This window comes from Rhipicephalus microplus, chromosome 10, assembly GCF_043290135.1.
Source record: "Rhipicephalus microplus isolate Deutch F79 chromosome 10, USDA_Rmic, whole genome shotgun sequence".
NCBI lineage: Eukaryota > Metazoa > Arthropoda > Arachnida > Ixodida > Ixodidae > Rhipicephalus > Rhipicephalus microplus.
In genome coordinates, this window is record NC_134709.1 from 57298312 (window position 1) to 57312738 (window position 14427).

Consider the following 14427-nt stretch of genomic DNA (forward strand, 5'->3'; position numbering starts at 1 on the left):
TAGTGTTGTTGCAAGATGGCAGCGTTGCGACGTTCGAACCTCGTTGATACCCAGTTGCGCACGATCCGGTTGAATGTAAAGATTTCCAACTGTTCGTTTATTTAGCTGAAAACATCCATTTGAGCGGAGTTGGGCACAAACCGGTGGAAGCCCAACAGCAAATGAGATGCATCAAGCTTCCGGGGGGGGGGGGGGGGTAGAAGAATCAGTATACTCCACTAAGAATGCCAAAGTCATTCACTGCAAGTCCTTCAAACGCCGGCTCGTCATGTTCTTGAAATAGTAGGATCACTCATTGTATAATTTAACATGTTCCCAAATGCGCTGCAGGGCTTTTGTCTTGCGATGTTATAGCGTGTTACACTTCACCAATTTTTTTACCAGCCGGGCTGTTTACACGAGCTGATGGTTGTAGTCCCGCAAAGAAAAATTGTTGTCGTCATGAACGCGCACGAGCTATATTCGTGCTCTGTTTCGTTTACAGAACCCGTGGGCCCTTGGTTAGATATGTAATGAAGTAATCATCGGGCGGATTGAACGTCCGCAAACAAGGACGTCATTATGAGAGATGACGCAGTGAAGGGCTGAAAAAATTTCTACCGCCTGGGGCTCTTTAACCTGCCCCTACGTCGAAGTGCGCGGGTGTCGAGCATAATTTCACCACTACCGAAAGAGCAGCCACCGATGGTGGGATTCGATCCCGTGACCGGTGAGTCAGCACTAGAGCATCGTAACCAATCAACCACCAGAGTGTTGTAATGGAAATGCTCCAATGGGTGAGATAACGGGTATAGGAGAGAAAGAAGGATAAAGCCAGAATTTTATGGGGAAAAATAAAGTGATTCGTCGAGGACACGGAATTCAGACACATGCTACCTACGATTTGAAGGTGGACATCGAAACCTCTCGGCCAGTCAGGCACACGCTAGATACTTTCTATAGAATAGCATAGGAAAGAAATGGGAGAGGGAAGGGGCCGTAAAGAGGATAGATGTGAAGCGCGGAGGAGAGAATAGACGTAGGGAGAAAGGTACACATAGTGTAGAAAGAAGCAGAAAAGGAGACAAAGAAAGAAAAATACAAATACACATAGAAAAAGTTGGTGCAAAAAACAGTCATTGAAAAAAAGAAGCAAAGATAGCCTCCCAGTTATGCACTTGCTTCAGGCTTCGCGCCACCATCTTGAAGCTGACTTCACCCCCCCCCCCCCTTCCATAGTTTCACTATTGTGAACGCCAAATTGATCGACAGATATTTCATTTGATTGCGAAATTGCAACAAAACTTTCAAGCAACGCTCTCACAGAATCAAGAAGTATGTGGTCATGTATTTCTTGCATTTTAGTCAAGACTCATCATGAAAGCGCATGAAAGGTGTTTACCTGGTGACTCAGAATAGGCATGACACTAATATTCCCCAATGAACGAGGAAGCAGCTGTTTTATGTTTGGCAGACTGTTCCGGTGAGGTTGCATTACTTGCCTCTCTATCGAAGGAGAGCTCCTTTTTATCCTCAAATTTACTGGATATGTGCATTTTGTGATTTATAATTTTTTTAGCCTCAAAGCTCGCACCAAATGAAAGCAATCGAAAATTGCTTAGTTTTGAATGAATTATTATTTGTCAGATTCGATGTGCAGAAATAATCTTTTTCGTAAAGTCATTGTAAAAGAGGATTTCACACTAATCCTGACAATTTATCACATATATAAATATACGTAATCCGGTGCATTGTGAATATTTCCGCGTTTAAACACTGACAGCGCTGCAATGCGATAAGCACCAAGCTACGAGTGCTGATTGATCATCTGGGCAGCGATCCGATAACGTGAGGAGCTGTGACAGGATTCACATTATTACCTGTTGAAGATAAAAATTGCTGAAGTAATGCATGGTTCCTTTATGTCGCGCATATGGCTCATTTTAAAAATAGCTAAAAACGGAAGAAGAAGATCTGCGAGGAGATGGTTGTGCAAGTCCGACCGTAAAATTTATGTCTTAAGATAAAGAAGTTCCTCACTTTTTTCTTCGCCCGTACTTCAGATGTGTTCTTAATGAGTAAGACTAGCCCATAGGTGCTTTAAGATGTCACTAGTTCCAAGCATTCGGCCAAGTTCACAAGTACTGCAAGACGTTCTCAGATTCCCTTTCCGAGCTACTTTTTTCGCAGCAGTTCACGTGCAGGGCGTTTTCTCTTCACCTGATTCTGCAGAGTATCTCTGAATGCTTGTTTTGATTATCGCATTGCTCGCAAATGTTACAACGTGTGCATGTGCGTTGAGATTGTTGGAGTGGCGGCCACTGGAAAGCCTACGTTTGCACACTTCACCCGAAAAAAGCCTTTCGACGGCGTGACATATACAATGGTTCTCGAAACAGCAAAGTCTGCACACGTCGAACATCAATCGTGTTACATTCTTTAAGGTTCTCACGGCCAGCAACACAAGCGAATCACTCTACGGAAGAGAGCATTCGGGGTTGGGTGGGTTTTTATTCTGATTTGGTGCTTCGGCACTTTCCTTAGGTCACCTGCAGCAGGACGATTAAGAAACATTCAAGCTACCTTGTGGTGCAGCTGCATATGATGACGTTTGGTGTTTTTTGGCACAAGGGCCATTTCACGGCCGAAGAGCGCCAGGTCATCTTAGTAAAAATATGGACAATGATTGTGATAAGCGGCTGTATAAGGGCCATAAAGTTCTTTGCGGTAAGGCGGGTAAAAAGATACAAGTAATAAAATCATGACTTGCCGTGAAAAGTGTGTGTGGTGTGAATAGGTGGCAAAAATTTGGTGATAATCGAAAACTATGGTAGACATATATGGCATTAGCACAAGTGCCTCACTCGTTCATACCCTTGCGTCCAAGGGCCGTGGGGCAAGTGCTTTCTTGTGTAGCCACCGCAGGAAAAACCTCTCTGGAGAGGTCGCTACGGAATGCCCGGGTATATGATATGAAAACTACGAATTTCTTTTAAAAACGCTAACAATAATTTATGACTAAAAAGCGGTTCCCTACCGACGAACATTGCAGGGTGTAAAGGTGTATGTTGTCGGTAGGGTAATGAAAAATGTTGTTTTCTTAAAGTTTCTAATTCTTTGCACTGGATTAACATGTGTAGGACCGTTGAGGCTTCACCACATCTGTCACACAATGGTGGATCGCCACCGAACAAAAGATATGTGTGTGTCGTGTATGTGTGTCCTATCCTGAGCCTCGTTAGTATTACCTCTGTATTACGTGATTTTGATACTGGCAGCCAATGACCAAGGTGTGGCTAAATAATGTGTAGTTGTTTTGTGTGTGTCTATCCCGCTTGCTCTGCCAGTAGTCCCTGAGCTTTCGTTTGAGAAACGGCTTAAGATCAAGGGCTGTGATTGATATGGGTGTAGTGGCAGTGCTTTCGTGGACGGATGCAGCAAGCTGATCCGCCCTCATGTTGCCATGGATCTCACGGTGCCCTGGCACCCAGCTCACTACAACATGTTGTTTGAGTGTGTAGGGTGTGCATAAAGTGGAGTAAAGTGAAACGAGGACAGGTTTTTTTTTGTTTTTTAAAATTGTGCAGAGCCGTAACCACACTGAGGAAGTCCGTATAAATTACTGCTTTTTGTATTTGTAGTTGTTTGATGTGTTTAGCAGCCACAAGTATCGCGTAAGCTTCCGCTGTGAAGATACCTGTGCCTGGATGTAAAGGGCCAGCATCCGAAAAGGATGGGCCGACAGCAGCGTAGGACACAGAGGAGTAGACTCAGAAGCATCGGTAAAGAACTCAGGACGTGTGTACTTGTGTTGAAGTTCCAGGAAGTATGTTCGGATATGGGCAATAGGCGCATGTTTTGTAACTTCTAGGAAAGACACACCGTAGTCTATAGTCTGCCACTGCCACGGTGGCGGGTATGCTACTGGAGCCATTAAACTGTGTTCAAGTGACACTCCAGTTTCTTCAGCTAGACCCTTCAGGCGTACTGAGAAGGGCTGCCTCATCGAACGCCTGTTTTGAAACAGAATGGAGCTCAACAAATCATTAATAGTAGAGTATGAGGGGTGCTTATTGTCTGCTTTCACCTTAAGAAAATATACAAAAAACATGTTCTTTGTAGATGAAGGGACCATTCATTCGACTCCACGTAAAGGCTTTCTACGGGGCTGGTGCGAAAAGCACCCGTAGAAAGGGGATGCCCAAATGGTGCACGGGATCCAGCATCTTCAAAGCACTTTGAGTCGCAGACTGAAAACAACGGCCCCATAATCTAAGCGGGCGCGAATGAGGCTTCTATACATGTTCATGAGAGATTGCCTATCACTACCCCACGAAGTATGTGACAACACTTTTATAACATTCATGGCTTTTAAACATTTTGTTTTTAAATACTTCATGTGTGGTACGAAGGTCAACTTGTTGTCCAAGATTAAGCCTAAGATTTTATGCTCGGCTTTGACAGACAGATGTTGCCCGTTTAGTCGAATGTCAGGTTCCGAGTGCATGCCTCTCTTTCGAGAGAACAAGACACACGTGCTTTTTTGTGGGTTAAGTCGAAATCTGTTTTCATCTACCCCTTTGGAGACCTTGTTTAAACCCAGCTGAACCTGCCGCTCACACAATGCCAAGTTGCATGAATTAAGCCAAGCTGAACGTCGTCGACATATGTACAATAGAACATATTGCGGGGGATGGATAGGTGCAAGGAATTCATTTTGATAATACAAAAATGTACAACTATGTACACCGCCTTGTGGTACTCCCGTCTCCTGGACAACTGTTTGGGAGAGAACACTGCCTACACGGACACGGAATGTTCGATTGGACAAGTAACTCTGGATTATGAAAAACATTCTACCGCGCACACCCAGGTGAGACAAGTCTCTTAATATGCCAAAACGCCATGTTGCGTCGTAAGCCTTCTCTATATCGAGGAACACAGACAGCAAGTATTGTTTGTTGGCGAAAGCGTCTCGGATCTGTGTCTCGATACGCAGCAGATGGTCGGTGGTGGATATACCCTCTCGAAATTCACACTGGAATCGGTCGAGCAGACTGTGTGTTTCAAGGAGATGTAAAAGTCGGCGGTTTATGATATTTTCAAAATGTTGACAAAGGCAGCTTGTAAGAGCAATGCGCCTATAACTTGAAACTGAGGAAGGGTCCTTGCCCTCTTTTAAAATGGGAATAATTATAGCCTCTTTCCAGGAAGCGGGGATGACGCCAGAAAACCAGATAGCATTGTATAGGGACAGTGTTGTTTTTCGCGTTTCGAGCGGCAGGTTTTTTAACAATTCATACACGACACGATCGTGGCCTGGGACAGAACTACTGCAGCAATTTAGTGACGTTTGTAGCTCAGCCAAGTTTAAAGGCTGGTTGTATGCCTCGTAGCTTGTACACTTGTGTTCTAGTTTCTGCTTTTCTATCCTTGTTTTATATCTTTGAAAAGCTTGAGTATAGTGTGATGAGCTAGACACCTGCTCGTAATGGGCACCGAAGAAGTTTGCCTGATCTTCCAGTTTGTCACCCTGTGTGTTAACGAGTGGGAGTGTATGTACTTGTTTTCCTGCTATTCACGAACCATGTTTCAGACTTTAGCCTTTTGTGTATGTGAATTGATCCCCGTTAAGAACTTGCGCCAGCTTTCCCTTCTGGCCTGCCTGCGCGTTCTCCTGCTTTGAGATTTTATTTTCTTAAAGCTGGCAAGATTTTCGGCTGTCGGCGAATTCTGAAACAACCTCCATGTCTTGTTCTGCTCCTTCCGTGCATTACGACACTCGATGTTCCACCATGGGATGCGTCGCTTGCCAGGCAGTCGAGATGTTTGCGGGATGCACTTGGCTGCTGCGTCAATAAGGAAAGCTGTGAAGTACTCCACAGCTTCATCTATGCTTAACCCACATATGTCTGTCCAACTTAAAAAAGTAGTGTTATAAAACTGTTCCCAGTCGGCTTTGTATGTCAGCCATTTGGGAACTTGTGAATGACATTTGTATGATGTTGGTGTAGTCAGAATGACAGGAAACTGGTCACTTCCGTAGGGATTATTTATAATTTTCCATTGGAGTAGGGGTAGAAGTGAAGGAGATGCAGTACTGAGGTCTATGGAGGAGTAAGTATTGTTTGGAAGGTTATAATATGTTCCCTCTTTCCTATTCAACAGGCAAGCACCTGATGAAAAGATGAACTGTTCGATGAGACGACCTCGTGCATCACATCGAAAGTCACCCCATAAACCGCTGTGCGCATTCAGGTCCCCGAGAACCAGATAAGATTCCGGTAACTCATCTATTAAAGACGGGAAATCATGTTTTTCCAGGCGGTGTTGCGGCGGTATGTATAGAGAGCAGATGGTGACGAGCTTATTCAATAGAACTGCTCGTACATCCACTGCCTCTAGGGATGTTAGTAGTGGTAGATGACTACATGCTACTCCTCGATTAACAATAATGGCTACACCACCAGATGACGCCACAGCATCATCTCTGTCCTTTCGGAAGACAACATATTAACGCTAAAAATTCGTATTCTTGGATTTAAGGTGGGTTTCCTGTACACACAGCACTTTTGGAGAATGTTTGTGTAGAAGTTCTTGGACATCGTCGAGGTTACGCAGTAGTCCCTTGACGTTCCATTGTATAATTTGTGTCTCCATTATGGGAGTAAAGAAGTGCTGTGTGTACGAAATGAGTGTGGCTGGTGTCTAAAGAGAGAAGTGACTTATCTTACAGAGCCTTTAGAAGGCCCTGTAATTACCGTTTCGTCTTTTTTAGAGCGTTCGACGGAACCCCGCCGCTCCTTTGGCGCAGTCATCGCCGGTGCAGTTGATGTGTCCATCGCCTCAGGAGAGACGACAGACAATGTAGTTTTCATTGTAGGCTTCGTCGTGACAGACGGAGCCTTTGACCCCACCGGGCTTGAGGTCGACGGACCTTTTTAGTTTGTGTGGTGCCCTGGCTGCTTCCAGGGTTCACAGGAGCCTTCGGTGGCGCTGTATTCAAAAAGGGTGGGGCAGCCGAGGCTGCTCCCCCCATGGGGGCTTGTCGTGTTTGCCTCGGCACGCTGGGCGTGGTTCAAGGCATTGCCGAAAACCGAAGTGGTACTGACCCCCCTCGCACCACTTCGGCATACGATGTGTTCCCAGCAAAATGCAGGGAAACGCGCTGCCGCGCTTCACGGAAGCTTATGTTCAATTTAAACTTTGTCATTATAATTTCTTTTTCCCTTTTCCAGGCCACGCATGACCTGGAATATGCAGGATGGTCACCCTCACAGTTTGCGCCGTAAACTTGTAGCTGACAGTCATCGACAGCGGTATGACCTTTGGTGCCGCATTTCGAGCAGGTAAGCTGTCCTCGGCAGCTCTGGGAGCCATGCCCGAACCTCTGACACTTAATGCAGCGCTGCGGGTTTAATATGTATGGTCTGACCGGCAGTTTAAGATATCGTGTTGCTATTTCAGTGGGGAGAGTGCTAGATGCGAAAGTGAGTATGATGTGTTTCGTTGGGATTTCTTTATTCTCTCTTCTCATTTTGATGCGCTGCACCTGAATGACAGTTTCTTCTTTCCAGCCTTTTAGAAGTTCATCATCAGAGAGGTCTATCAGGTCTCCATCTGATACATTAATATTACGTTAAGTTTTATTGGCGCAAGGGCATCTAAGGCCAAAGAGCGCCCTCCATCTGATACAACACCCTTCACGGTGTTCATGGTTCGATGTGGTGTGATTGTGATAGGCTGATCCCCAAATGATGTAAGTTTATGCAGTCTCTGGTACTGTGCGTGCTCTTTTATTTCAACAGGTCACCACTGGCAGTCTTTGTGGCTTCGTAGCCTGCGCCTAGCGTTTCTATAAGGCCTCTGGACACAAGGAAAGGTGAAATGCTTCTAGCTTTCTTTTCTGTACTTTCACAGTGCAGTGAATGATGTGGTATTTCGGGAAGTTATCTTTCTTGTTTGGAAGAAATTCGAAATTTGCATCGGTATATCATCCACGGGCAGTATAAAAGGGGTATCCTAAAAAATATAGGACGGCTTTGCAGTAGGGCCAATGCTGAAGAAAGTGCGACGCTGGGAATCCCTTTTCGTTTCTCTTCAGTTTTTCCTTCCTCTGCTTCTGTCTTTTTTCTCTCTTTTGGAGTGTTTTTTTATTTTTGCTCTAATCATATCTCTTGACGCTTGTTTCTAACACAAACACACCATTCATGTTGGAATGTCTGGCCATTATAGTCAACAGTTTTATATTGCGTAATCACTGCAAAACATAGAGAATCATGGTATATTTGCAATATGTGACACTGACTACCAAAAAATCATTTCCTTAGACCATTTATTGTATCATGCATTAACCTCTCAGCTTACCCCAGATGTTAACTGCCAAAGAGAGCATGCTAGTTTTTACAATATTCTCTGGAGCTGCCCTAAACTGAAGGAACCTTACAATCTTCAGACTGGGCATATTGCAACCCAACATAAATGTAGGCAGCATTGCTGATCCCCCAACCGGAAATACAACTGTGGGTCACAGATCGGGGCAGAGGCAGTCTCTAGGGCCAGATGTATCCTGGCCGGATCACCAACAGTAAAATGTTGTCGCTGAACATCAGCTCCATCACATCATATTATTCCCTCCTTCTCTCCTCTAGCACACGAATCGTGCCCCAGTTTTCAACAGATGAATTTATTACGCACGTTACGAAGATCGAAACAAATATTATCACACCTGCCACATCACAGGGGGCAGCAGCAAAGTTGGCACGGTGACCGAGATGCTTCATAATCCTTCCTCCATCACACCAGAGATGCACCTACTGAGATCATCTGAATTTACTACTCCAAGTAATGAAGTCACAAGGTCGGCTAATGCTCGCGAAGTCAGCAAGAAGAGAACTGTCAACTTCTCCTTCTATCGCAGTAGCAACACGTCGAAATCAAGCACTTTTATTCATGAGTGGTTCTTTATACATATTTTAACCTAGAATGAATAATTGCAAATTTTTATATTGAAAAGACAGAGAGCCATGGGATTGTGAAGGGGAAGATAAAAATGATGATTTTTATTAAACGGCAAAATGAGGCTTCTGTGGGTCGAGGCGTTATTCTAGGGCACCAGCGGCACGAGCTAATCACTCGACCTGTTTCAAGGTTGCCCACTCGCTTTTCAAGTCCCGCCGAATGAGACCCACGCGCCTCAACCTTTCAAGTTTGTTGCGTGCGTTTATGGGTGAGTTGCCTTTGGCGTGTCTTTGTCTAAAAGTCCTACGGATGTGAAATAGTCATAAAAGTTTGCTTGTCATGAGTTATCAGGTCAGTTACATTTCTAAAAACATCAATGCACCAATATCACATATGTCCGTCTATAATTCCCAATCAGGACATTTCGTACGCAAGCCAGTCATCTGCACATTTTGCTGTGAAGATGTGGACAAAGTTTTTAATTAGGGGGTGACACGAGTGCTCTTCGTGAGGAATGAGATTAGTTAAATGTACTTAGATGTACTGGTGCAGCACTAACGAATAAAATTGAACGCTCATTCTCATCTCTCGTTATGAACAGACACATTTATTGCATGCAAAGTATTGATTTCGAATTTCGCCAGTGCAATGATACACAACCATGTAATTGTGATTGTAACCACGTGCACTTATCTGGATGAATGTGGTTAGCTAAGTGTCTAAAACTTTCTGCACACCAACAGCACGTGAAAATTCAGTGCTAATGCACATCCATTACTGAGTATACGCTTTAAGTTGGATATTAACGAAAACTTAGAGTGCTTAAGAGAGATTGCTTGTCTAGAAGAGAAGAAACAGAATTGTGACATGCCTGGAGGCAATACATAGATGGTACCGACCACGCGTTTAAACTCTTCAATGCAACGCTTGTGACATACCTTGTCCGGCCTTCTAAACCATTCAACTAAACCATCTCAACTAATTGTCATCAACTTCCTTGTGCATCAAGCAAATTACACTTGAAACTTCTAAACGCAAAAGACTAAGTCACGGATAATATAAAATAATGGGGTGGTATTAGTGCAAAGTTTCATCTTATTTGCTGTTGCTCTTAATTGCTGTTGCCCATACTTATGTTTTAATTATGTTTCCATGTTTACTTATGTTTATGTTCCGTACACTTTCTTATGTTTCTATGTGATCTAGCCCTCATAGGATGTATATTACTTACTTATAGTGTTAAACACATATGTCTCTGTGCTGCTGTGAAACCTTGTAATTCTGGACGCTGGGCTCGTCAAGCTGCCGAAAGACAGCTTTTATTCGCCGCTCCTTTGTCTATTTTGAAATGTAGAAAAAGCAGGCAGGCAGGCGGGCAGGCTGGCAGGCTGGCTTGGCAGGCTGGCTTGGCAGGGCTGGCTGGCTGGCTGGCTGGCTTGGCTGGCGCGGCTTGGCTGGCGCGGCATGGCTGGCTTGGCTTGGCTGGCTGGCTTGGCTGGCTTGGCTGGCTTGGCTGACTTGGCATTGCTGGCTGGCTTGGCTTGGCTGGCTGACTGGGCTTAGCTGGCTTGACTTGGCTAGGCTGGCTGGCTGGCTGGCTGGCTTGGCTGGCTGGCTTGGTGGCTGGCTTGGCTTGGCTGGTTGGCTTCGTTTGGCTGGCTGGCTTGGCTGGCTTGGCTGGCTGTCAGGCAGGCCGGCCGGCTGGCCGGACATACATTTGATGTCGTCAGATTACTTAAAACGCGAGAAAATACGCAAAACACACCATGGTCTATAAAAAGTTGTTTAATTACTTATATCATGCATTACAACCACACTAGGAGTATTTCTTTCGCTACCTATAGTATTTGCGTGGTCAGCACAATCTTAAGTGTAATGTTAGTAGTAAGCAGATGGAAACGCAAGTGTTTACTTGTTTTGAGCGTACTTTTACTAAATTCCAGCAGCTAGTAAAGCTTGCAACTTTTGCCGGTACAAACCAGGAATGCTTTCTTGATCTTTATCAGCTAGGTAAATACTAGGCTACATACGTTGCCAGATCTGCCTTAGACAGCACCGTATACATCACGTCTCTCGCATCACCAGGGCTAGCAGTAGAGTTGGCTCGTTACCCAAGATGCTTCTCGATTTTTCCTTCTCCACAGCAGAGATGCACCTACTTAGATCATCTGACTTTACTACTCCAAGTAATAAAGTCACAAGGTTGCCTACGTGTTCGCCAAAGACAAAGGGGACAGCCAACGTTTCCTTCCATAAGCAGAACAAAGGGGGTGTTCACCATCACTGTAAGCCTACTCAAGGGAGTTTGATGAATAGTGAGCGTTGGTAAAGCGGTTTCCTTCTCGAAACATGGACGACGTGTGGCTGTTGTGAATGGTGGGATTGACGAACCACGTCCTCGTCAAGAACTTCGTAGTTCACTTCACTGAAACGACGGAGAAATCTATAAAGGCCAAAATAGCGGTGTAACAACTTTTCCGACCGGCCCCGTTGTCGAATGGGAGTCCCAAATCATACTTGTTCTCCTGGATGGTAAGAGACATCGCGAGGACAAGCGTTGTACCGCAGCGAGTCGATACAATATTGCTTATGGACTTGTTCGACTGCAAGCTTATGAGCTGCGTCCGCTAGTATATCAGCCGTCTTGACACTAATGACTATCTGGTAGAAGCATGGCATCCTCCATTGTAGTGCCGTCCCTGCCATGAAGCAACCGGAATGGTGTGAATCTAGTTGTTTCTTGCACAGCGGTGTTGTAAGCGAACGTGACGTAAGGGCGAATGTCATCCCAATTTTTGTGGTCTTGTTCAACGTACATAGATAGTATGCCGGTGATCGTCTTGTTTAGTCGCTTATAAGGCCATTGCTTTGTGGGTGGCATGCAGTAGTTTTTTATGTACTGTTCTGCTAAGCTGCATGTCGTCTTGTATCATCTGGATGGTAAAAGATGTGCCACGATAAGTTATGACAACTGCTGGTGCTCCATGTGGGAGGACGATGTTCCTCACAAAAAAGTGGGCAGTCTCAATCCCGGTGCTACGTTGTAATACTTTCATTTCGCAGTAGCGCGTCAGGTAATCTGTAGCGACTTCAATACAAAGGTTGCCGTCATAAGACTGGGGAAATGGTGGTAGCAGATCCATGCCAGTTTATTGGAACGGTTGCGTCGGAGGAGTGACGGGCTTCGAAAAAGCCGGCTGGTCGCTGATGTGGGGCTTCACGGCGCTGGCTCCCGCGACATGTTTTCGCGTAATGCTTCACGTACCGATTGAATTGAGGCCAGTAACATGGCTAGGGAATTCGAGCCGAGGTACATGTGAATCCTAAGTGGCCTAAAGAAGTCTCATTGTGACAGGCGGACAAGACATCGGCTCGTAACGCTGGTGGGACGACGAGCAGATACTCAGTTGCGTAAGGGTCGAAGATTCTTTTATAGAGGAGACTTCTGCGAACACAGAACAATCAATGCGAGCGTGCAAATGCTGCTGGTGGATGCAGCCTGAGGCCTTCAAGATATTCGACAAATTGTTGAAGCTCGGAATCGTTCATCCGCTGTTGAGCCAAGTCGGATACACTTACGGCGCAGAGAAAACGGCCGTCTAGATCGTGATCACCTTACGCTGTCGTAAGATGAGCTCGGGAAAGGCAGTCCGCGTCAATATGCTCCCGGCCAGACTTGTACAAGACTGTCAAATCGAGCACCTGCAGGCGTAAGCTCCATCTGGCCAGACGTCCGGAAGGGTCGTTCAGTTTCGCCAACCAGCAGAGTGCATGATGATCAGTAACAACTCTGAACGAGCGATTGCACAGGTAATGTCTTAATTCAGCTATTGCCTAGACAACAGCTAGAACCCCTTTTCAGTGGTTGTGTAATTCGCCTCCGCAGATGATAAAATCCGGCTCGCATAAGCAATAAGACGTTCGACGCCGCCTTGCCACTGGACGAAGACTGCACGAAAGCCGATGTCACTGGCGTATGTGTGTAGTTCAGTGTCAGCATGTTCGTTGTAGTGCCCGAGTAAGGGCTCAGTCTGGAGACGCTGCTGGAGCTCGAAGAAAGCGCGTCTTTGCTCAGGTTCTTACGCGAAAAGAACATATTCTTTTGTCAGACGTGTTAGGGGTTCGGCAATGTTTGCTAAATTTTGCACAAAACGTCTGCAGTATGCGCAGAGGCCTAAAATTTGACGCACATCACGTTTGTGGCAGGTGGTGGGAAATCTGCGACAGCCAATGTTCTGCTTGGGTCCGGCCGAATACCATCGTGGGAAACAAAGCGGCCGAGAATCTTATTTCGTTGTAACCAAAATGACATTTTTCTGGTTTCAATTTTATATCAAGGGGTGGGAAAGAGAAGTCCGGGTGAGAAGGAACAAAAAAGGAAGGACATAGGGTAAAGGGAAGCACAGATTTCTGTAGCATCGCATATGAATGGTAAAAAATAGAAGTGTAATTGAGAAGTAAGTAAATGAGTCATGCATGAGGTAATTCAACGCATAGTCTTCTATAGCATAATATATCAAGAGGTGGGAGACAAAAAAAAAGGGGGGGGGGGGGTTAGAAGCAAGTAAAGGAACACGAAAGTAGCTAACGTGGTTGCTTGGGCGAGTTGGTACGACATGATTCACTTAAAAAACAGTGCCAATAACGAGGAACAAGAGAAAGAAGAAACACTTCTTTCTCTTGTTCCTCGTTATTGGCGCTGTTTTTTAAGTGAATAAAGGAACACAAGATGGGGTGAAGTAGAGCAGATTCTTACATAGCTTATTGTCACAATCTTTTCTCAACTTTTGTTATCGCCTTGTTACACTTTAAGTAATGTTCAGCGCAAACCGCGCCTGCAGTGTTAGAGAATCTTTGGGACTGTAGTAGGTCATTTTGTTAAGATTACGCACGTAACGTGAACACTAAAGATTATTCTAGAGCTTACTTCAGTGTCATCGTGCTAGCGATAACACTGGAATATTCGACGGCACATGAATATATGTCGACATGCTTCGCCGCTTGTCAGTTTATCGACGGATGAAGCTCAATTCACTGCTCTCAGTGCCAGTGTGTATCGGTGTAATCTGACTTTTTGTTAATCGGGCACAAGTTCACCCGAATGAACAGTTTGATCTTCGAACTACATCCTGCTCCATCCGTCGACGTGACGAATCCATAGCATCTGATGGAAGTGCTCCTCTTTTCATGTACAGGAGGCTCCCACCAAGCCGTGAACCCCGCCCACGCCGCGAAGAAGACACCAACACCAGCAGCGACAGTCGCGGCAGCCGCAGACTGAAAGGACTAGCCATCTAATACGGACCCGTACCGGGAAAGATGAAAGCCATGACGACGACGACAAGCGGTACAATGGGAGCTGCAGCGTCTCCTGCAGTGGTAGTGATGCAGAAGCCAGTAGAGCCATTGACATTCCGTGGATCATCGTTTTAAGACCGGGATGCGTGGTTGGAAATCTACCACCGAGTGGCCACCTTCAACCACTGG